General features: G+C 38.1%; 1 long non-coding RNA gene across 1 annotated transcript in view; it reads left to right on the top strand.

Moving 5' to 3' along the window:
- The first annotated feature begins 5,797 nt into the window (after positions 1-5,797).
- LOC120732620 overlaps positions 5,798-25,717 on the top strand; it is a 121,909-nt gene continuing 101,989 nt past the window's right edge. Inside the window, exons 1-2 of the long non-coding RNA XR_005695616.1 lie at positions 5,798-6,374; positions 16,388-16,512. This is a non-coding gene — a long non-coding RNA (uncharacterized LOC120732620). The remainder of the gene's footprint in view (positions 6,375-16,387; positions 16,513-25,717) is intronic.

Genomic DNA, 25,717 nt, shown 5'->3' with positions numbered 1-25,717 from the left:
GTGATATGAGAAAAACAAATAGGTGATATTATGGTGATATATTCAAAATGAGCTCTGGTAATAATAAATATAAGGAACCAACGTTTAGGAAATTAAATATAACGGAGATACCTATTATCTTCAGAAAAAGAGAGAGAGATTTATTTAATATAAGCTTGATGTAGTTTCTAATATAAACACACAAAATCAAACAGCTATCAGCTCAACTTGAGAGTTCAGCCTAATTCACAGAATGGGTCTCTCCACCATGAGAGTCTGCAGGCAGCACCAGCCGGGCCTGGCCTTTATTCTGCCAGCATTCTTCTGGGAGGCTGGGCACTGGCTGCGAGGACATGATTAATTGCTGCAATAAAGCTCATTATGGAGATTAAGTAGGAGTTACAGGAGCATTATTGATCACTGTCCTTTAAATAACCTTAAAGTTGCTTGTTTGTGCATGTTTGTATGACGCTGGTCAATGTAGAGGGCAAAATGGGAGGAGGAGATTCAATGCAATGTTGCCGCAAGACATTAACATATGACATAAAATCAGTCCTGGGTAGGGATGGGTATCGTTTAGGTTTTATCCGATACCGGTGCCTTTTGAAACGGTGCCGGTACTTTTGAAACGGTGCTCAAACCGGTGCTTAAAGAATGGAGAACACAAAATTGGTCCAAAAACCTCTCATGTTCAGCTGGTTTTTTGTAAAAAGATAACAATGTTAGCCTTTTCTGCAGCTAGAGGGCATATATGGTATCACTCTTGGCTGGAAGCAGTGCTTAAATAATGGAAAAAACACAAACTTTGTCCAAAAACCTCTCATGTTTAACTGTTTCCCACTTTTTCTTTGGTCACTTTAGCCTTTTTGGCCAGGGTGAAGGGAGTATCTGCCATCAAACAAGAAGACAGCTGCATGTAACTACGACGGTGTTTGCTAGTTCACCTTACATGCTAATATTAATGTAATAACGTGGTTAGCCTACTCAACGTAAATTACACACGAACAACATTAAGCTACTCACGCAGAGAAGAACGGCGGCTGCTGCCATCATCATCCGTCATCATTTCTGCTACACTGGCAGGACTAGGGGCCAGGACTCTCCTCTTCGGGTTTTTGGGGGATGTTGCTAACTCCGGGTCCGATAACAGGCAACCCACCCGCAGTAGATGCGCTCGGTGTGAGGTCTCGCAGCAAGCTATCAAATACGGCGTATTTTTCGGCTTTTAAAAAAAACGCTATGCGTCGCCAGGTGTTTCATCGGATTTGAGGTGTTACCTCCTTTGCACAGTATCAGCTTAAAGCACTTGTTGCAGGCTGCTGAGTTTGCATATTTTGCTGTGAAGTACAGCCAGACTTTTGACCGCTTTGCCTTGGTCATTTTTAATCTGTAGCTCTGCTCTAAAAGAACGTACGTACCTGGACCCGCCTACTATCCTCGGAAACGTAAAATGATTGGCTAGAATTCAAAGTGTATGACATCTCAGGAAAAAAAAGCACCGAAATAAAGCACCGAAATGTGCGCTGCGTTTCGGTCTGGTTACTACCGTTTATGCCATGATGACACCGGATACCGGTACCGATCCCTAGTCCTGGGTGATCACGTGAAATGTGTTGGCATGCTTGCAGTGACACGGGGCCTTCACAAGTCACATTTCCTCTAGACTGCTGTCATATAGTCTCACACTTATCAGTGGAAAAGATCATGTTTGACATAAGGAGACAACTGCCACCCACCCATACAAACACACCACTGCCGATGCCACCACATCTAAAAGAGACATATTCTGACCCTTTCAGGAACAAGAACATTTTAAATACAATTCAAAATAACATAAAACAAATTATTATTACAATATGCGCCTCTTTGTGATGCATTGCTGGCTTCAGTTAGGATTTGTTATAATGCACATTTGCTCCATTTATCCTATATAACTGCTTTCTGCTTCGTCATGGGTTTATAACAACCAATAAATTATAACTGTTGCTCTTTGAATTCTAGTTGAATCTATGTAAATTCATTTTTGGTTTTCTGCAGTGCTCCAGAACTACTGCATCATTTATTTTGTACACATGTACATAAACGCAAACCTTTCTTTAACAGAAAAAAATGGAAATGCCATCTTTTGTTACCTCAATCCTTTTTAAAAAATCCTCTTATCCTTCCTAGCTTCTGACACCCCTTGCATTTCCAATAAACCCCTCAGTCTCCTGTTGAAGTATAAATGCCTTGGTATTTTCAGAATATTGATCCCATGTTAAATCTTCTACTATGAATAGAATATAAAGGGTACTATTTTTATATCTGTAACCTTGACTGTGACACTGTGACTAGTTTACCTGACTGGTAAACTGTAGACTAGAGTATTTCTATTGGGCGATACAGAAATATACACAAGAGCACTTTCAACAGGGCTTTCCAGAGTTTGGCACTTACTAGGTCAATACTTTTCTTGCAGCCCACACATTTCTTTGTCTGAGTCATCTGCTAAAAAACCTGCTTGTGAGCAATGTGATAATAAAAAGCTATGATCCACAACCAAGCTAATGAATATAATACACCTGGTTGTTTGTCTTTCACTTATCCTATAACTGACTTTTTATTTGTGAAGAATCTGGCCAAGGACAAGTGTAGGTAGTTCAGATTGTCAATAGGAAAAAAAAGCATCAACATAACTTAATATTAAAGTAGTATAAGACATGCATAAATGTCAGAATAACTCTGTAATGTCTAATGTTAGGTATGAAACTGACACTGCTGTTCAGAAAAAACAATGACAGAGACAAACAAACTGGGTGATTAATTAATTTTTGGTGAAAAGCCACATTTATAGGGAAAAAATCTTTTGAATGTCCCTTCCAAACGCTTTGTGCTTAAATGCAATAAATACATAAATTCTGATGCTTGTGAAAATTCATCCATATCAGGACAAATCAGTTGGTCAAGCTTTAACACTCTCCATCAGCAATAAGTTGTCAAATGAGGCAGGCCAGGAGATCAGCACCTGCTCCTGCCATGCAGTTGACAGGTGTTAACCTGTCACTCATTCCTCAATTTGCCTCGCTACTCGCCACTGGCTTCACATTTCCAGTGAGACCGACCTGAACACGCAGCTTTCCTCCAAGAAGGCAAAACTCATTTAGAGTGATGACGACAGCAGCTAGGGTTTTGCGGCATTTGCTATGTTCGTCACGTCCGTGAATAAAAGGACCTATTCCTATCACGCTAATAACGCTGGGCTGCTCATGTCACGCTCAGCGCTGGCATGGGGGCGTTTTGTGCATGTCAGTGAGATAAGAGAATAGCAGGGTGCATGTTCACGTGCCTTATCGGACTATGCCAGGAGAGGGTTTCGCCTGCTGTTTACAATGCTGCAACCTCAAAGACGCAAGTGCAAAATATGCATGTGATGCAGGTGGGTAAGAAAGGAGGAGAGAGGTGTGGGCTACAATAGGAAAAGGTAATTTTCATAATTAAATTAGTCTTAATAAACTGCTTAACACTGAATATAGAATGTAAATATATGCGATGCAGTCTAGAGTTTGAAAAATAAAATGGAATATTCCCAACGCTCTGTACACTCTGAACTCAAGAGCTACCACATTCGGAAAATAACAGGATATTTGCTATATGCGGGTATATAATCCTTGGATCAGGATAGTTTTTATACATCTACCCCTGACACTTTCCCTCATGATACTATGTGTTCTCTGCTCTAGGCAATGTAATGAAGTCAAAAAATAATTCCCTAAAGTCTTTAACATAACCTCTCACTGCAAAAGCCATAAACCTGCAGCTGCTTATAAAGGAGTAACACCCCTGGGTCTACAGATAAGTCAAGGGCACAGAGTTAAACTCAGGCCTTATTCAGTGCTTCTACAAGCTCTCCAGTTCACTATCGGTAATCTACAGGTGAGTAAGCATGGGCTAGTAGACTGGAGTTTGGCAGACAGAGATAAGCAGATTCATTGACATGGGACACTTTGGCATCATTTCATTCCCAGACCTATTACACCTTATTGATCTCTGCTCCAGTTGCTTTCTAAATCCCACAACACAAATAAGGCAGCTGCTTTGACTCAGAAATTCTCGAAACCCAGCCTCGCCTCACTGCCAGACACTTGCTTCCAGCAACAGGATCAGTCCAAACATAATTTGAAAGTATTTTAGGTTAGTAATTAAACTCCCCCTTGCGCTGTATCCCTATTAACTCGACTTTTGATCACCCGGTGGCTTGATATACAGAGTGGGCGGTTTCAGTAAGCATGCAAATTTAAATTTTGTCTTCCGTCTACAAATAAAATGTTGCAAAACATCAAGGAGTCTGATTCGTTTAATCTCTGAATCCTTGCTCATTTAGGTAGTTATGCACACACACACACACACATAAAACACAACATTAGGCAATGTTTGATTGATAAAAGGTGTGTGCTAAACATAAATGCCACCATCAGCTCTGAAAAAAAAAATGAAAGGCTTTAACTTTTGAATAAACTTTTGATTTAACCAAAACACCAAACTACATCTTGCATGAAATTAAAACAATGGGGCTTGCACAGTTGAACAAATGGTAAATGGAGGGAGAAGAAAGGTAATAGCTGCCTTAAAGGCCCTTTGTCATCACAAGAAAATGACAGAGGAATGAAGAGAAAAACAGAACTATTCAGTGTGACAAACAGAGCCATGCAAACATCAGAGATGTGCAGATTAACAGGGAAAACAAATGGATGCTGGCAGATCACAGCATTAACCAACAAGTACGATTGTGAGGAATAAAAAGAGTGACAATATTTATTCTAACCTCACCAACATACAAGTGGAGGATCCGTGCAGAAACACTGTCAGCCTGCTGTCGGTGTCAATCTATTAGAATGGCCTTAGGTCACCTGTAATGATCAATTTACTCTTTAAAAAAGCCAAAAAAATTCCAAGTTTTCTATGATAGCAAGTGTTCAGTTATTAAAGTATGTATTTCAAAAAGTACATACAATAGTATATTTGTAATTACACATAACAAAAATGTAAATCAATACGTTTTCAGTCAGTAACACGCTGACTGAAAACATGCGCTTATTTTACCCCAACTGCCCGCAGTACTGCTCCCCCTAGTGGTGTGAACCTTCACATCCTTTTAAATAGTTCCACACAATACTCCTACCATATTAATGGTCAGTAGTATAATTCTCAGTCAGTGTCCTCTGTTCTAGACCTGCTGTTCTGGCATTTAATATTACTTGCAATATAAAGTGGAGTGGATGCTCACACACTCACTCAATCCATTTCATATTACATGACCTATTTCTCTCAGAGGTAATTGTAAACATGATGTCACCACAGTGCTCTTGTGCCGGCTGTCTACTGCCTGCTAGCATCTCGTCATCAGGCTTTTCAAACTTTATTCACGCCAGGAGTTGGTTTTCTAATTTTGGACTCGAGCCATTTTAAATCTTAAAAGCTCCCCAAATTTACGCAGGTGTCTTTAGTTATTTTCGTGAATTAGACTTCATTTGCAAGTTGAAGATAGATGGATAACTGATTTGTGATACGTGACAACAACACAATGTCCAAATGAAAATGTTATATGTAATTTTTGCTGGCCTAAAGGCAAGTACAGACTGAGATTTCAGCAATCATTGGGCAATGGTACAAAATTAAGTGTCAGGCTATGTCTTCTTGGCACAGTCGTAATAATAGCTGGAGGACATATCATAAAACAAATCCTTCTGCTGCCACAAATCCTAAAATTTTCTATATCTGTCTGGTTTGTTTTGATTGTTTAAAAAACATTAAAAAAAAAATGTTGAAGTGATCAGCAGGCAATGGCAAATGGCACGCATGATGATATAAGTTATCCCACGACCCACGTAGTGAATAAGTCATCTTAAATTTCTTATACTGTCAGAATCTGGTCCCAGGCTGCCTTGGTTCACAAAACCATTATAAAGGTGGAGGTCTCATACAATGCGACAGAGCACCACTGTTCGGGATCTGGGATCAAAGGCATTCATTATTCTTTCACACTAGACAACTTTTGTCTAGCAAAGCCTGAAATTGCACAGTTTAGCATGTGCAACAAAGTTATTATAAGGGCGAAGGAGATCTGAATAAAGCACAATGGACCAAACATATCTACACTTATTGAATGTCACCAGCTGTGACCGCTGTCTAGCTAAAGTAGCATTTCCTCTGCAGCCTAGCAATGTTACAGTGTTAGCTACAGACTTCTTTGTTTAAAGAGGAAACAGTGATTAACCAAGACCTGCTAAAGACGCTACTTGGACACATTTTGTCAAAGCCTACATCTAAACTGGGGTTTTGGATATTTGTGTTAAAATTCGGTTAGCCCAAATTTTCTCCTGAGGTGGAATGAAATAGCTTACCTTCACCTCACCAAGGTAAGTAGAGCCGTTTGGTAACAGTCTGGTAACATTCTATCAGTCTTTATGTATTAGTTGCTAGTTTTGCTGTCTAGACGCTTTTCGACATCTCTGAGCTAATCTTAGCTAGCTACTAGTGGCTGCAGGTATTTTTAAGGGCTGTTTTGTAGTCACTTTTTCGTTTGGTTAGTGCTGCATGCATGGTAATGCTTACATGTTATTGACTGCTGCGGTTTGATAGTTTGGGTTTTGTTGGTGTTCTGAACTAGCTTTGTTGTTGGTACTGCAGTGTTCCTGTATGATTCACAACACAATGTTGGAAAAGTCAATTCAGTTTCATTTATTTATTTATGTAGCACTAAATCACAACAAAAAAGTAAGGGCCCTACAGTAGCGACACAACATAAGTTATATGCTGATACTGGGAGATATGAATGATATCCAGAATAATAACATTTATTTTGGACTCAAACTAGATTTTGCTCTTAGTTCTTGCTTGTGTGTGTCTCTGGTAGAGGGTAATGTTAAAATTTGGGTTATGGAAGATTGTGCTGGTTTGTCTAGAGAGGTATACTATACTTGCCTTTCTTTGTGTTAGCTGGCTTGACAAAACCCAAATCCCCAATCAACCCTAGCTTTCTGCTTCAGACTCTGTGCATGCTCACATAAAAGGTGTTTCACACATCATATAACTCTTCTTCTGTACAAAGTGATCTCTGTGATTGCAGCCATCTCCAATCAGAGACGGATGATCAGATAAAATGGTGACTAGAAATCTATAAAGAACATAAAAATATAACAATAAAAAGAAATTAAGAAATTAATGCTGCAGAAAATTGTTAATCATGGGATTTAACATTTTAATTTGAGTTAATATATTTATTTTAACAATGAGTGTGCCCTTGTACAGCTCAGAAACTTTAAACTGTGTATAGACTACTATCTCAGTCTAATAAAGGAGATGTAGAAATCACTTTAGTTTGTTGCCAGATCAAAAAGAAATTATTTTTATTGATTAAACAGGTCGCATTGGTGTGTGTTCTGTGTCTTAGTGACTCAGTTCAAATAGTGTTAGTAGCAGATTAGAATCAAGCATAAAAACATTTCAAGATTTTCTGCATCACAAACTCAGTACATGCAAATTTAAGTGATAATATGATGCACAGTTTGCAGCTTTACAGCTGGGCTTCACTCAGTGGTGTTAGCAAGGTACGGTTTAACAGGTTGTGCATATGAAATCATTACCTCAGGAGAGAATCTATATTTCACTTAAAACATGCTGAAAATAAAGAATCAGTGGTAAACGTGGTGCTTCTGGCCAATTTTAAGCCGAAACCCTGAACATAATCTGCTCCCAACCAGGTTATGTGTTTAGCATAAGTTACCATGGTGATTTAGCCAGTTAAAAGGTGAGCTGCTTTCACGGCACTGAAATTTCTGACTTTGAGCTCCACGAAGCTCTCAGACCCATTAATCTCACTTTGTCGTGCCCCCGTTGGAATGTCCACAAATTGAGTTTATCTGTTTAAGACAATGACAGCTCCTTCCAAAACATCTGTTGAGACATCAGGGATCACTGCTTCACTTTAGCAAAATAAGTGTTTGCTTTTTGTGTGCTTCATTGCTGTTCTTGAGGCTCTTGTATCAGGTGGTTGTAATGTGCATAAATTTCCATATGGATTGCTATGAATTTTGGATTACTCTCCTGCAATGGTTGATCTTATTTTGCTTAGTTCCTAGTTTTGCGAAATTGTAGTCTTTGAGTCGTATAGGTTAAACTCACTTTGTGTGTTAAGCCTCGGATTAATGTTTGTGTTCTAAGAAATTTGCTGATGACTTGCTGCATATAAGTCTTTTGCAGAAAACTAGCTCTTGTGCTATTTGTAGACTGCTAATTTAATTATCCTGCTCTATGGCAAATATTGAGTGCTAGCATATGATATACAGTAACAAGTCTTAAATGTCATTATTAGGCAGGTATGTAAATCAAGCAGTGTATCCTGAAATAAAAACAACATGGACTGAATATAACATTCTATGAATTTGGCTATATTCAAATCTGATCAATATACAAGATTACATAGGCTTCGCTTTCATTACGCTTTCACATTTTAAACTTGACCAAAATTGGCTCCTTCACTGCTGAACATAATTACATTTAAAATGGCCAGTTTATTATCGCTTTCATTTAAAATATAGCAAAGATTTTCTAAAGAAGTACCACAGTACCTGCGTGTCAGGAAAGATATAATTTTTTCATGTGGAACTGCTGCAATAATACATTAGGGCCTTTTTGCCTGACAGTCAGAAAACGCTGTGATAGATCATTTCTATGTATTTTCAGCAGAAAGAAAGGAAAATGGCCCAAAGAATTACCATATTATACTTTATTTAGTTTAACTTTAGACTTAATTATAATCAATTTTCCCCACTGTGCCTGGAATAAATGCAAAGAGGCACAAATCAATGTTTAGGGGAATGCTCCCTAACTGATGATGATGATCCATAATCACATTCGGGCCTCTGTGTTATCCAGTTCGACACGTTCCTCTTCACTTGCACTCCTCTCACTCAAACTGTTATCAGTCAAAAGCCCGACAGCGGCTCTCTGTTTCTCGGCCTTGTACGTGTCTTTGTCAGTCCACGTGTCAGCATTCGGACAAGCCGCTATCGGAAGAGGTTGCTTCCTAGCCATTACTTCCACCTGTGTGACAACAGCCGGCGTTATCTTCTGTAGTGATGTGAGCCCGTAGCTGAGTTGCTGATTAATAGACACGGGGTCACGTCGCCTCCCTCTCTCCCTGTCTGTCTCTCGCTTTTTCTTCTCTCTCCCACTGTCTCATTCACTCCGTTTGTCACCATGTGAATGAGATTGGAGCAGGCAAGTTGAACCAGTCACAGACAAAATTAGTGTTACAAGAACAAGGTCATTTGTAGGTGGTAAACATTAAGTGTGAATAAATGTTTTTAAAACTGCTCTCTCTTAGGGACTCAGACACACAAACACACACACCGAAAGACGCACATGCACGCCTACACGCACACATACACACAGTCTTTTCCTCTGTTTTTAATTAAAAGCCTGAGTGACAACGTGGCCTATTTCTTCCGTGGCACTTTCAAATTGAGAGAGAGAGATAAGACTTGTATTTAGGGGGCCTTATCATACTCATCTATTTACTGCCGGTAATTTTTCTTTTCTTGCCTTACAAGAAAAGTGCAGCCAGAAAAATCCTCCTCTATCCTCTAGGTTTCAAATCTCAAAAGCAAAACTATGTGTCTTTCTGGCGTTCTAAATCCTCCTTCTGCCCCTGGAACATGGAGTACAAGAGTGAGAAATGGAGACAATGGATTTTGCCCGTGTCCTAATGCGCTTTCCATCTAAGCTGTTATATTGAGTCAATATCCTACCAGCCCGATGAATGATTAACATGGCTGTTTTTGCAGTGTGCTCTGGTTCCGGGTGTTTACTCCACAGTAGGGCCAGGTCGGATGTCTAAACATTGTCATTTCTGAGCCCAGATCCACGCAGGATGCATAATGACAGACCAACATTAAAGCCTCTACAGCACCAAAGAATCTGTTTCTCCTCGGTCTATTTTTGCATCCCAGTAAGGAGTCACTTGATCCTACCTCCTTCCTGACAGTTCAGCAACTGGATATCATTTTGTGTCTGCCTGTAAGATTAGCATAAAAGTAAAAGGGAAAGCATTTTACTCCGAGAACCAACAGGAGATATGACAAGCTCTGAAACATTTATGCTTGGCTTTGATTTGTTTGGCCTGGTTTGTGTCTGGTATGTCTGAAGGCAAGGCTTAATCAAAAGAAATGTACCCATATTGCTCTGGAATATATTATGTAATGCCATTCATACAGTGCAGCGGATGACTGAAGTGCATTTGTAAGCAAATGAGCTGCATTGTTTGTGGCTTTAACCTTGACAAAGGCAACCTGTGATAATAAAGCATTTGTCAGAAAGCCAGCCCCACTCTGAGCTGCTTCCCCCTCTTAATGTGAGATGTGGTTGTGTCGTCGCCGCTAACATTCAGTCTTCGTTCACGATGAACGGTTGCACAGCCAGACTCGTACAAGGGTAACATGTAGCAGACTTGTCATAGTATGGCAATTCAAGTGAAGACCTTTATATTTTTGCTGTTTCTTGGCCCATCAAACTCTCACATTGCTTAAGCAGGTTTGTTAGTTAGGCCGTCTGTCTGTATGTCAGCAGGATGACAGAACAGCTACAAAGCTGAGTTATTGTGTATTTGTATGTAGAGCAAACATCTTGACCACTTTCTTTGTCTTTTGACTTTGCTGTTTGGTTGCATTTTTCCTTCTTCTTCTTCATATTCTTCTTTCAGCTGCTCCCATCAGGAGTCGCCACAGCAGATCATCTGCCTCCATCTTGCCCTACTCCCAGCATCCTCTTCTGCACTAACTCTCTGCATGGCCTCCTTCACTACATTATAAATGCTCTCTGTGGTCTTCCACTTTTCCTTCTGCCCCGCAGCTCTATCTTCAACATCCTTTGTCCACTGTATCCAGAATCCCTCCTCTGGACATGTACAAACCATTTAAACCTTGCTTCTCTAACTTTGTTACTAAATCACTTAACCTGAGGTGTCCCTCTGATATTCTCATTGCTCTCAGTTCTCATTTCTGACCCCCCCGGTCACTCAAGATAAAAATCTTAACATCTTCAAATCTGCCTGCAGCTTTTTACATTTTTAAAATGTATTTATTTTTTTGTTGTAGACAAATTCACTCAGTTTGACAGTTGCACATAATGTCACAAATAAAGATGAGTAAGATTGCATTTTACTAACCTTAATCCATTTTTTAAACTGCATTGTGATGACGTGGTACATTTCATTTTGGATAACATGTAATTTCTCCATCTCCATTTATGATTGGAGCTGAATTCTGTTACTGTCAGTTAAAATGGCAGTTTTCACCCAAAGAAAAAACATTATGATCTGGGGCGAATTGACAGTAGCATGAAACTTGTGTCTGTTGTCTGGTGCATTGATGCAAGCTGGCATTGTTGTCAAGCAGGGACAACAATACATCATTGTTCAACATTTTTTCATAATGCTAAAGATATTTACTGTGTCTTTTTAGTAGTTCAACACACCAGGGAACAATGGTTAAGGGAACTGTATAACCTTTGCTGTAGGAGAATCCAAATCTCAAAGTTTTAAGTTAATCTTTTAAATCTGTTTTAGGCTTATCAGGTTCATATTTCTGAATCAGATTTTGGATCATTTGGAGCAAATGCTGTTTTTGATTATGTCCAGACTTTGCAGGTAGATTTGACTGATACATTTAAAGAGCCTGTATATCATCTGAAAACCAGTTTTTTTTTTTTAATACATTTCAGATTGTTCCTACTGACTCTGGTTGCATTATGCAGTAAAATCACATTATCAAGTTCTAGATATTTGGATTTTTAAAATGTAAAATTTATTCTACATTTGGAGGATGATTCAAACTTGAACATTGACTGATTACATACAAGTGAATAAATACATAATTATCTGGCAAATGTTTTAGATCCACAAATCATGACCTTTTACTGTTAACTGTCTAAATGAACAGTGCTGATACGCATATCGACGAATTGAGAAACTAATGAATTAACTAATGAAAAAGTTGAGGTACAAAGGGAGTATGTCCAAATATGAACAATAAATAAAATACACTTTTAAGAAGTGCAGTTTCACAATTTTGAATGGAATACAACCCAGCAATGTAATTTTAGACTGTCTTGACAAATATGCATTGTATTTACCATTGTTAAACGATATGAGTAAACGATATGTAAAGACCAATATAGCTAATCACAATTAAAATGAAAAGATGAAATGTATAAAAAAGATACAATTCAAAGTAATATGTGAGTCTTTTTGTAATCCCCCCATTTACTAACCACACCTTTTTTCTTAGTTTCCCTGTCTATCTATATTCTTTGAATTGGAGATCTTAGCTTAGTTATAGCCTCCTGTACTATACCACTGTGTCCTTGAGGTTCTGTCCATTTCTCCTCCCTTACTGCCATTTCCTTGCTCCCTCACCCATTCCCCCCTCCTCACAGTGGGAAGATTTTCTAATATCCATTACTTCCACCAGGGTCAGTGCAATCCCACTGGGTCCGCCAAAGACTTGGCAGGTGCCGATAAGGGCCTTGCTCCAGACACTGTAATAACTTAACAAATCCCTCCATGACCCAGAATCCCCTTCACCAGCATGGCATCCCACTATTTTCCATAAAACTATTAAAATCTACCTGGTGTCATATTGGGAGAAGCGACCGTGGGGTTGCAGTGCACTCTATGCCTTGCACATCTCAAAGCTTTCCTGTTAATACATAAAACCCAACAATAAACTATAAATAGAAAGGGACAGCATTACCATTCAATACCTGCTGTCAGCATGTTGTTGGGACTGAGTTGGTTCATGGACTTTGTGAATAGCTTGTCAGAATATCTCTGGTTTAACCAGGCATTTAAGGCATGCAGTTTAAATTGCAGTCTGTCTTTCATACCTAAATGTTTTTTCATCCATTACTTTGCTCTATATTGCGTTCCCCTCGCAGACATTAGGTCATTTCGGCCAGACCTCCTGGAGCTCTTATCCGATAATGATACCCGCTTCAGTGGGTATCAAGCCACAGCTCCACCCATTTCGTTTCCCCCCTCCTAACACCTAGCTTTCAACCTGTCAATCATGCTTTAGCCGCATTCAAGTGGCAATAGTGTTAATGATTCATTTCCCTTGTAATCCCTGCTCAGGCTGATAAGCTCATGACGGCTGCCGTTATTTGTGGCTGTTTTCCATTGTTTGCAGTGTTAAATTAAGCCTCAACAATCCATCCGCTGAGCCTCTGTGAGCAGAAGAAAAACCCATAGGCACGAGCTGCTCTAATAGATTAACTAGCCATACTGCACAAAGAAGGTGAAAACATCTGTCTGTTATCAGCACTGTTTCTTCATGTGAGTCTTTTACTCAGTTGAACGAAAAGAGTCAATGCCTGTAATTTATTTCTGAAGTTAATTCAGAGACAAAAAAACAAAATATCATTCTGATGTTAAATTTTGTAATGCATGTCAAAACCATTAGTCAGTGAAGCTTTGATTTATATATTTTTAAAGGTCCTATAATTTACCCTCTTGAAAATGTAATGTTCCAAAATGTAATTTCAAACTGTCAATATATATTGACAAACCCTTAGAAATGATACTGGATTTGCTCCTGCACCTGCCCTTTAAAGGACGAGGTCTATGAAGCAGGCATTAGAAGTTCTGATCTCGTCTGACATCATCTGGTACTTCTGTCTCTCTTACTTATTTAATATAACCAAAACTCTCAGTACGGTGATTATTCTTAATATTTGTGAATAGTGTATTCACTGGAAAATATTATATTTGCCAATTAAACTATATGCCAGTTTAACTGAAAATTTGCATACACTGAAATACATAAATATGAGAATATAGAGTAGGATAGAAGCAAACACATGTAAAAGGGTCCCAGTCCTAAAAGTTCCCAAAATTCATCGTCTTTCACAAAGTAAGCATTTCATTTCCATGTGACTCTGTCCCAGGTGCTTGTAGTTAAGAATACTAATAATGAGAGAGAGTTTCTATCCATGCTACATGCTAACATGTAATAACGTGAATAAAGTGTGACTGCTGGTTAACAAAATATGCATTCGGGTTGGATTTCATCTCAACCAAACATGTTTTTAAATGGCAAAACAAACCTCTGCTTGCCTGACTTGAGAAAGTGAGTCAAATTGAATCTGTAGTATTCTAATCATCACATTGTGCCTGTCAGAGCAAGGTGAACAACGGCCCCCTCATAAAGACATCAAGCTAAACATCAGTGAAGCGCGCCATGGGTAATAACAAGTTTCATGAAGCCATAAATCTGCCTAATCTAATGATTTGGCTCACCTGCTGCACTACTTTGATGTGTCATATGCCCACTTGTCACTTCAAGGAGATGTGCCGGCTTGATGTCAGTGGCCTCCCTCAACTGGACAGATTTATTTTTGTGTATGACTGGATGTCTTTCTGATTTTTAGTGTGCGATGCAGGGAAGTGGAAATTGTCAAAGTTAAGTCATCGTCATGGTCCTGGGTTTTGTGTCATTTTGGAGTTGGGAATTTTTAATCAGAATTTGAGATTCTATTTGGAGTTTTTGTTATCGTAATGTTTGAAGTTTTCCATTTCTTTTTTGGATATCATTATATCATTTTTTTTATTTTAAGAGTTCTTGTGATATTGTTGAGTCTTTGTTTGTTCTTGATGGTTTTCCTTGCAATAAGCGATTGTTTTGGAGTTCTTTTGATTCACGTTTTTCATTGTTATCCCAATATGATTACCTTTAGTATTCAAATTATGTTTATTGTCTAATGTTAATGGTTTTAAATGTCTGTTCACCTTGTAAAGCTTGAACCATGAAATAACTATGAGAAAATTATTTTTTTCAAAAAAATAAAAAATAAATATTAATCTTCATGTCTAAGCTTTAATTTGTATCATATTTGCTACATCCAGCATTTGTTTTTTTGCAATTAGTTGCTTATAGTTGCTCAATAATTCACAAAAACTCATCGATTACGGCATTAATTTCTGAATTTTTTATTTATATTAAGCTTCGGTTCGTACTTACCTTGTTCTTTCTTCCCCTAGCAGTGTTTCTGTCTCCGTCCTGTAGTGTTTCCTTGCCTCTGTCTTAGAGTTCCACTTTGCCATGTTTAGTATTGTGTCTTTTGCTTTCCAGTTTTACTTTGATTTGTACAGTAAGTTAATGGATCAGATTTTTATTTCAGGTGCCTCTAACATTATTAGAATGCTGCCCTTCCTTAGAAAAAGACTTGAGCAGAACCTTAGACAGTTGCTACCTTACATAATGATAATAGAACTCCACTGAGAATTCAGAAGGGAAGTACTGGCCCTGGATCATGATGTGAAATTTTGTTCCATTTCCCATTTCCCCAGGATATTCTGCGTTTCATCTAATTGAATGGACACTGTCCCAAGTTTCAAACAAATGACCACAATATATCGTCAACAATGCTGCCTGATGGCAGTTTGAATAAACAGTTCCCACCCAACACTGGGGACACATCGCTCATTTGGTCTTTCTTTCCTGAAGAACCTCTTTTTTTAGAGGCAGCTTTGCTCCATCATCATAAAAGCTTGCAATTATGGGAGGTTGCCAAGTGTTCTGAAAGTCACCTTACTTGCTGTTTGTAGGAATATTAAAAGGATCTCTCATACCCTTTAATACTTTACTTTCATAGATACATGCAAACATAAACAAGCACTCAAGTTTACATTTTTGAGTCTGCAATAACAATTACCACCGCAGTTTTCTATTAATTGGTTCACAGTACTGTTTTTTGTCTAAATAATTTCTGTCTGGCATCTCAGAACACAGATTTAATGAAAAAGCTTTTAAACTTAGATCAAAGCCTTTTAATAATATTTTCAAATGGTACTATTTTGGCCACTTTCATCATGATTTTGCTCACATTTGGTGTCCTTATAAGTGAGTCATATCTCATTTGGAATCATAAGAAAATAGATTACATTTATATAAACGTCTGTCCTTTTAGTCCACACTTTAAAACCCATATTCAACTGTTTACATACACATTCATACAGCACTGTTATTGTATACATAGAGCACTATTCCTCTCACACACATACATTCATGACACATCTTGGCCAGTGATAAGCCAAAATTATGCTTCAGTAGGGGTAGCGCGAAGGCAGTCCATGGGCAGTCACGAACTGCCCGTCTACCTGCAGAGAGTGTCTGTTGTTGATGGAGCCAGTGTACAAAATATGTGGTACAACTGGTCTGCAGGCCACTCCTGTTTGTGCTGTTATTAGTCCATCTGACAGCCATGGAGAAGAGTTAAGTTATAACATACGAATAGCTTAAGTGAAAGTGAGTGTTAAAAACAATGAAATGTATTTTGCATACTGTATTTTTTTTATCATTGACATTTTTTACAGATTTGTTCCATTTCTGGTGAGCTGTGCTGTTTCCTTCATTATTCCAGCCCATTTTTCAAACAAGTCTTACTTGTCCAGAGATGTGCAGTTGCTGTTTTGGGGGACTGCATGGAAGCACATTTGTGGTGAGTGATAACCCCTCTCTGTACTCTGTCTGTAAGGAAACCCATACGCAAACACACATTTGCAGTTCCAAAAATTACACATCAAGGCGTTCAGTATCTTGCCCAAAGACACCTTGGCTTGAGGGTTGAAGGAGCTCAGTATTAAACCACCAGTCCTGAAAGAAGTGGACATCAGTTTTCCAAGTATTGAATCACAGCCCGTAAGGGATAGCCCTCTATAATGTGGCTTTCAAAATTGCATAGTTTGTATTGATGTGATGTAATTTATATTTACTTCTTCCAATGCTTCTGAGCTGAAATAATCTCTTTGAATCAGATCTTTCAGTATAGTGTTGCTTATAGCCTCTTTGTTTTTGCAGTGTGTAGACATGCTTTCTTAAAGTCCTTATTTACTCTTCATATTGGAACACAACCTGAAGTTCTCAGGAATTTTTAGATGATCTAGAAGCCATCCTGCATGTTACAGGATGCTAATTTTTTGAAGATTTTGGAAAACTATTTAAAATATTTCTCTGAAAACAGAGTTGGCCTGGAGGTGATCTGAGAAGTTAAATAAATATTTGACATATTTACATGGTCAGAAGCAGGGCACTCTGATGCAGCTAGAAGGCATTTCTCTGCTATAAATAGGCAGAGATATATTGTTCAGTTTTTGACATATTTTAGATAAAATCATTTATGTGACATTGGAGATAAGACTTCAGATATAGTCACTGCATTTACTTCTGTTATAATGTGTCTCATATTTGCATTTGGCTAGTTTCTTGATTTGACACTTTTATGTTTCTTGAGGGAGGCAGTAGTTAAAAAAAAAACACTGTACCTAACGAGGAACTGGTACCTAAATCCTTTGCCCATATCTCAGTCAAGGAGCTCAAATTGTGACTCGTAAAATGCTTAGGCCCAATTTTTCTTTACTTGTATTGATGTTTGAGTCTGGGTACCTCTGTCTTTTATGGGTCTCTCATCTCTGTAGAGATCTGATAGAACATGTCCATATTTTCTATGTATAAGCATAGGGCTGTTCGATATAACGATATATATGGGATGACGATATAAAAACGTCTATCGTTTAATTTTATGCTATCGTTTATTTCGTAGTGTCGCAAAATAAACTGTTTACGGCAATATTTTTTTCATCGTTTTGATGGTCACTGTAGTGGCTATATTAATTTCTTAAAGTTCTCTCTTTCTCTAATATTTAATATAACCACACTACGGACGGACAACCGCCTGTTTTTATGCGTTGTCGTTAGCAACAACAGTATTTTCAAAATAAACTGAATCACGTGAAAGAGCAGATTATTTACGGATGAGAATTACAAAAGAGCCGCCAGGTGCTAAAAAATAAACCTTGGACTCAAACGTTAGAACAGGCTTTTCCCTGCAGCACGCTGTGTAATAAATACTCACAAAGAAAACGGCGACCGTTACAACTTATGTCTAAAAATGTATAGTTTCATGCATCGGTTAAAACACTCGACTCCAGCTACATGACGCCCAGCTGGAAACACTTCCCGCAAGACGAGCTGCCCGAGATTCACAGAATTTACAAAAAAAAGTTACATTTTTGTGATTTATATCGTTATCGGGATGATAGATGTCTTATATCGGGATATGAGATTTTGGTCATATCGCACAGCCCTATATAAGCATTGCAAATTGTGGGCAAGTTGGCAAATTTTATGTTATATAGTGCAAAATAAATTGGAAAATAATACTTAATCTGGTCAAATGACCTTCATACTACTGTCCTTTTCTTTCTCTCTTGCATACATTACACAGATGGCTTGACCTCCTTCACATGATGAAGCCACTTGTATTTTTAGATCTAACTTGAAGGAATATGTCTTGCCATTGTGGAAGTATGTTTGGTTAGGTATTCTGCCCCTGGAAAGATGTCTAAATTAGAACACACCAACAGCGACCTATATTACCTCTGATTTTGTCTAAAGGCTGGAGGGCTTTCGGCTGTTCCAGCCCCACCACATTATAATTGTCACTTCCCTAGGGTTGGCATGTAGGTCTTATAAATTTTCTATTTCATTGTCATAGCTTGTCAATGTATAAGTAATGCTTTGAAGATAAATTTTTGATTTCATTTTTTTCCTGGCAAGAGCTACATGAGAAAACTGTTCTGCAGCTATTTGCTTTTTTCTATTTTGTATTTATCCATTCATTTTTAGGTTGTTTTATCCTTTAAAATGAAGTAATTATATTAAAAATAAAGTGCCCGTATTTGAGACCAGGAAAGTCAGAATTTTTTGGAGGACAATATTACTGAATGTCTAAATAGTTACAGGCACATATTTTTTTTTTTTTTTTTTTTCGTCAAATAAAATAAATTAATTGGCGAATTAACATGTAAATGCAACTTTGTGTAACGCCTCAGTCAGACAGGTCTACAGATCAGTCTGTGACCCCCAGCAACCTCTGGTCACTTAGCTAAAAACTGTAAAGTCCCTGAATGGTTTGTGAGTTGCTGCTGGAAGTTTCAGGCTGTCACTATGTGAAACTGGTCACAGAGGGTCTTGCACCACAAAAACCTCCTTGTGACTGCTTTGCTAGACACAACTTTTACTTTAAGGGTGAATAGATTGTGTGTCTGGTTTGTGACCCCCATTTTGCATAGCTTCGCTACTGCTCGGTGAACATTTACAGACAAGCCGATGTCTTCCATGCAAACCAAAAATTAAAATTGCATTCAGAGTTGATGACAAATGGAACGCAGAAAAAACACAAATATTTTAATCTTCCATGCCTGAAACATATTTATTTATATATTATCACTTTACAAAGCTCAAGTCTAGAGCTTGGCTTAGACTTAGACCTCTGCTGGATCCTTCACGGTAGACTTTGCCTTCATATTTACCATATACATTTGCCGTAGCTTATACAGACATAAACTTGCATCAGTCTTTTCATTTACCCTAACTGTCTACCAGAGATTAGGGAGGGAGGCTTGTGCCTATCCTTGCCAGGGGGTGAGACAAAATTAAATTTAAATGTAGTTTTTATTTTAAAAAGATACTTAAAAAAATCTAGCTTTTTGCTCCCTTAAGAAATTAATTTCTGTACATTACTTTTGCAAGTATATAATGGGGACACATGGATAAATGAAGATGTCACAGGAAAAAATTACAGTTGAAGCAAAAGCAATTGGATAAATATGTAATGTATTTTAAAAGATTTTTCATATAATGCCCACCCATTGTGAAAATAAATGAAAGACTTACAGTACATAACACAAGTAATAACATCTTTGTTTGATTAGTAGCTTTAGCTTGGTCACTCAGTTAGTACAGTAATGCAAAAATACCATGTGTGTTTGATGCTTTCGAACATGTTACACTGCTGTTTCAATGATATTTGCAAGACAATATTAATGTGTACTGAATACTTTGTCCTTCATTATCCTGCAGATTTCCTATATTGGGAGAGCTTGTTACTTTCAGCTTATGGTTCTTCGGTGTATATGGACAAAAAAGGCAGTGTGACACAAGGTTTTAGGAAATAAAAAAAGGAGTTAGCCCTTGCTCAGAATCCAATGTTTTGTGCCTGCACTTGCATTATAATTGTCTATCCTGTTGGTAGAGCAATTGCTTTTCTTCTTCTATGATGGATTTCTTTCTGTTCTGTTTAATGTTGATGCAAAGAGGAAACCCTTGTAGCTATTTGTAACATCACTTTGTTCATGCTGGATAGTTATTTGTAGAAGTAGCAGGAAAAAAAACACGTCCTCAAATAACAACATCGGTCTAGAAATGCATCCCTGTGTTTATAAAGCAGATGGCGCTTTTTGAATACAAATTAAATGGTTTTGTTGTTCTGTTATGTGCTTATTCCATTTAATTAGTGTCAGTATTCATTCAGTTTACAGCAATATACAGCAATTTGGATTACATGAACATTTGTGCACTGGCACCTCTCCAGTAATTTCACTTTTCAGTGCTTTTGATCCATTTTGGGATCTTAAACAATTGAGACAGTAGGGAGAACCTGTATACTACAAATAGTTGTTCTTTGGCACAAAATGCTGACTGGTCTAAACCAGGATCAGTTACTATTAAAATAACTTGGACTGATTGACTAACCAGTCATAAGAAAATATTAACCTTGTTAACATGTTTTTTTAATGTATTTATTTATTTTTTGTGCTAGACTACACATGAGTAAAAATAAGCAGTCAGTACCATTCCTGATTATTACCACAGTGAAACAGTAGTGCACCAATGACTGTCTCAAAGTCACAGAGAAGCTGGGTTATATATGTGGCACACCTAATCTAGCTTCATCTGGGACTTGTGAGAAGAGGTGATTGATAACAAGGCTTATGTAACATTAGCAAGATATTATTAGCTGTTCGATAATACAGGCAAGTTAAAGGCTTGGGATTTCTGTTATACAGTGGCTTGCAAAAGTATTCGGCCCCCTTGAACTTTCCCACATTTTGTCACATTACAGCCACAAACATGAATCAATTCTATTGGAATTCCACATGAAAGACCAACACAAAGTGGTGTACAGCTGAGAAGTGGAATGAAAATTCTATTATCATTCCAAACATTTTTTACAAATAAATAACTGAAGCTTTTTCACTTCAATTTAAAGCATTGCAGGTAAAAAGGCATTTGCAGTCCTTTATTATTCAACCTGTGAAACAATCTTAACTTTTTACATGTTTAAGACTGTTTATCTTTTGACTTATTTTCATCCACTTCCAATATGCTTTAGAGAACCACGGCACATTTGTAAAGCAGATATGAACTGTTGTGTCTCCGCCAGCTGGCTTTGAATTTCACAGGTCCTTGTAAATTTACAATAGGTTTGATTATAACACCTTGTTTGGCCTAAGTCTTTCTTTCGTCTTCACATATTCCCCCCCCCTTTTTTTTTTTTTTTTTTTTTTTTGCCACAGTTCATCTTCTTCCTTGTTTCTCTAAAAGTCTTCTCTTTCCCCCCTGCCTTAACCCCTGAGGATACCAACTCCAGTGAAGGTGTAGGACCTGGAGGATACTGATAAGCCCTTTCCTTTAAACCTTGGCTCCACAGCCCGAGTGTGCAAAGAAAGAAAGGCAGCAAAGTTCCCTGCACTATTACAACCACATGGTCACATCAGAAATCATGATGTCCAGCCAAGAATGTGGCCTTTTGTCTTTTACTATAGCCACGGGGACAGCTTTGAGCACATGACCAGTATAAAATGAGAAACTCTTCATGTAAAATTAGAGTGGGATGTGGGTAGATTCAATGTGATGTAACCTAGAGGATTAGTCAGATGTTTGAATATTGTTTATTAGAGATACATAATCTTTTATTTAGTGTGAAATGAGAAATATGTGAGTTTAAAACTGCTAATCTCTATCAGTTTAGCCCAAACAAAATCGGATAACAGTTCTGTTAGAGGGGGAAAAAATAAAATGAACCAGTGTTCTTAAGCCATCAGCCGTCTCACAGGTAATTTATTTTATCGTGGCCATCTCTTTGCAGGTTCTTCTATAAGCTGTAAGCCATTTGCCACAACAGCTGTCATGGCTGTAATCTCCATGGTTGGAGATGGACAGATATCCTCTCCAAACTAGCTTTTCATTCCGCTCGGCACCTCACAGGCTGGCAGTAGCCTCTTATTTTTTCTACAGTTAATATGGGAAATGAGTCATTCAGGAACACAATACGATATGTTTTAGGTTATATTTTAGCACCACAAAGAAGTTTAGCATCGTTGACAAGATATTAATTGTTTGAAATTTAAATATCAAGTTAAACATTCATATAAAATACAACAAAAACACACCTTAAACATCATTGTAATGGATTTTTGAGCCTTCATTTAATCTACATGGAACAAGCTGATAGTTTTTCCACATCAAAGACTCTTTAGCATCTACTCATAGAATGAGCAATGCCATGTAAATCCTACATCACCAGTATGCTGTATTGCACTATTAATACTGGGAAATTTGTGCTCGACTTTGTCTCCCAGTGGTATAATTATTATTAATACCAAAGTTGTGCAGCAGATTATTATAAAAATGCCTAGCTTTTATTTGCAATCTCTCCTTTATAGTTGATTTTAATGGTATTCTGTCAGAGAGAATGAAAAATTAACAGTTTATTACACCACAAAGCTTTAGTGCAGAGTGCAAACAGTCTACTAATGCCTGCAGTAATGGATATAAAAACATAAGATCCAGCTGGGAGAGAAAACATACATTCGTGCATATCAAAACTTGCCGAAAGGCATCTTAGTGCAGAAAATGGGAAAACAATATAAATCTTTAATGCTGTAGTGGGTAGAATGACCTTTCTTCCACTTGGAATGAGGATGTGCAGGTTTAAAATACAGTGGTAATCCCAGATGTTATGCCTGTCAAAGTGACATTCATACTCTGCATTTTTTATGAGATCCCTCAATTGAGAGAAAATAAATTTCCCGTTTGACAAAGCACTTCATGCATTTCTGTGCTAAACTACTACATAGATGATATGCAAGGTTTTTGCTTCTCTACATTTTAGAGATACCTTGTTAAGCAATGGACGTTGCCTTGTGTTTTATTTCAAGGATAAAGGTGTTTTACAAACACAGATAATAAGGAAAAGGATTCTTAAATATGTTCTAACCAGGTCTGGACTGGGACTTAAAAAATGGCACTGGCTTTTTTTGTCCAGGCCACCCACCACGATTTGTCAAAACAGTGCAAATGGTTTAGTTCAGTATGTTCATAGAGTTTTCTCAAAGCAATGCTAAAGCTGAGTACTATATGCAAAAAAGGGAAAGAATAAATAGGCCAAAATACCAGGCAAAACCCCAGGTGCAGGCTGTGTAAAGATGCGCCTGAGACAATCCAGCACATGAAAGCAGGGTGCTAGATGCTAGCAGGCCGGGCATACATGGAACGCCATAACCAAGTGGCCGGCATAATATACGGAAGCATCTGTGCCGAGTATGGTCTGGAAGTCCCAATGTCAAAATGGGACACGCCCCCTAGGGTGGTCGAGAATGACCGATCTAAGATAATGTGGGATTTCAAGATACAGACGGACAAAATAGTGGTGGCTAACGAATCAGACATAGTACTGGTAGACAAGACATGACAGCAACGTCAGGACGAAGGAACACGAGAAGCTGAACAAGTACCAAGGGCTCAGAGAAGAGCTCGAGAAGAGGGTGAAGTTAGAAGTGGTCCCAGTGGTAACCTGAGTGCTAGGTGCAGTGACTCCCAAGCTAGGCGAGTGGCTCCAGCATATCCCAGGAACAACATCTGAGATTTCTGTCCAGAAAAGCGCAGTCCTATGAACAGCTAAGATACTGCACAGGATCCTCAAACTCCCAGGCCTCTGGTAGAGGACCCGAGCTTGAAGTATAGATCGACCGCAGGGGAAAGAGGGAATTTTTTGTTTTTCTCTCTCTATATATATACTGTCCCACTCAAAATTTAAAGACCACTTGAAAAATGACAAAAAAATCATATTTTGCATGGTTGGATCTTAACAAGGTTCCAAATAGATCGTCAACATGCAACAGGAAGAAATGGGAGTGAGACAAAAAATGTTATGGAGCATGCAATTTATTGAAAACAATGAATTAATAATACTTAAAAAAACAAAAACAAAACTAGCAATAATAGTGTTATAAAAAAGATCAGGCTGAGAATTTATGCCATTTCTCAACAATGATGCTCCAACTGGTGGAAGATGGTTGTATAACATGTTGAGGTTTACTTCTCGACCTCACCTCTCCCAGCTGGAGAAGAAGAGTCATATCAGACTGAATTATCCTTTCATTAAAGCTTTATTACCAATGCACATTGGAAGATCACACTACATGCAGCCACAGCAAGCACCAAGTTGATCTGAGGACCAGTTCTTCAGCCTGTTCATTATAAAGGCTCTGGGCGCTTCCTTAAGGGACTGCCCTTATAGTTATCTAGTAGTCACACAAGCATCTTGCAACCTTTAGATTACAGGCTTAATCACGGGGGCTACAGGTGAGCCCACCCTCGTGCTCACTACAGCCAACAAAGCAAAACATAAAAAGAATACATGTTGTTTCCTTATCAAGCACACCCAAGAACATGCCCCCTAACGTTTACTTGGAAAGGTACACTCCCCAACTGGCCCTCTGTAGTTTCCTCCTTTCTTATTCTTCTTTACAACCTACTGCTTATCTCTGCACGTCAGAGGGGAAATGTTTTTAAGAAATGTTTTACATAAATTACATTTGTCAATATTTTTGTTTTGAGAAATCAAAACATATAAGTGAAAAATGCTTTAAAATAATGAAATTATTTGATTTTTCTTTTTCTTTTTGTTTTCTTTTTTTCTTTTTTACATTCACAGTTCAACATCTGTGAACAAAATGAAGAGGTACACTCCATATATTGACTTTCAATGTCTGTGATGCAGTTGTAAAAATACTTGCAGAACTGGCAAGCGCTGAACAACAATGTATTTTATATGACAATGTAGGTTGCTGTGATTATGTTTCCAACTAACAACTGTCAAAAGGGTAAATCAATAGGTAATTTTGGGGTTAGACAAGAGTGGTTGGAGTCAATATCTTGAATCAAGAAACCCAATGGAAAGCCCTGAGGGAGCCTGGTAAAAGGATTACCCTCTGCTACCCTTAAGTTCTCACTTCATAATTGTCTTTGAGCAGTGATGAACATCACAGGCATGACCATGTCTACATCCCACACTTTAGCCAGATGGAAAATCAATATAATATATCGAAGCTAACCCTCGCCACATGCCTACATTGCAGTTGCACTGACACATTAAACACGAAAACATGTTCAAAAAGCCTAACATCCTGGAAACGAAAAGTATACCAAAGTTAATGGTGCCATTCACGATAGAGGACCAATTGCAATGATTACAATGGAGGATAATCATAAGGCTAATCTCGACCTCTCCCATAGGCTTTTTGTTTGGTGATCTATGCTATGCATTTACTTCCTGTAGAAAGAATTCCACTGACAGGGGATGTAATGCACACACAGTAATATTCACTTTACTGTTTCACAGAGGGCTATGAATAGGAACAGCGAATGAATCAGGCCCTAATGCGAGCATTATCCTTCAGACATTTGTGCTTATTGGTCTAATGCTCGTCAGTGGAGCCAGAGTGGAGGATGACATTTTTAATGTCCAGTTTTATTGTCTGTCCTTTCTCACTAATGTTCATAGTTCAAACTCATGAGCT

The sequence above is a fragment of the Simochromis diagramma genome, unplaced genomic scaffold (assembly GCF_900408965.1).
Source record: "Simochromis diagramma unplaced genomic scaffold, fSimDia1.1 OVJJ01000361.1, whole genome shotgun sequence".
NCBI classification, from domain to species: Eukaryota; Metazoa; Chordata; class Actinopteri; order Cichliformes; family Cichlidae; genus Simochromis; species Simochromis diagramma.
Note: the sequence above shows the minus strand (reverse complement) of the source record. Positions and strands in the feature narration are given on the sequence as shown.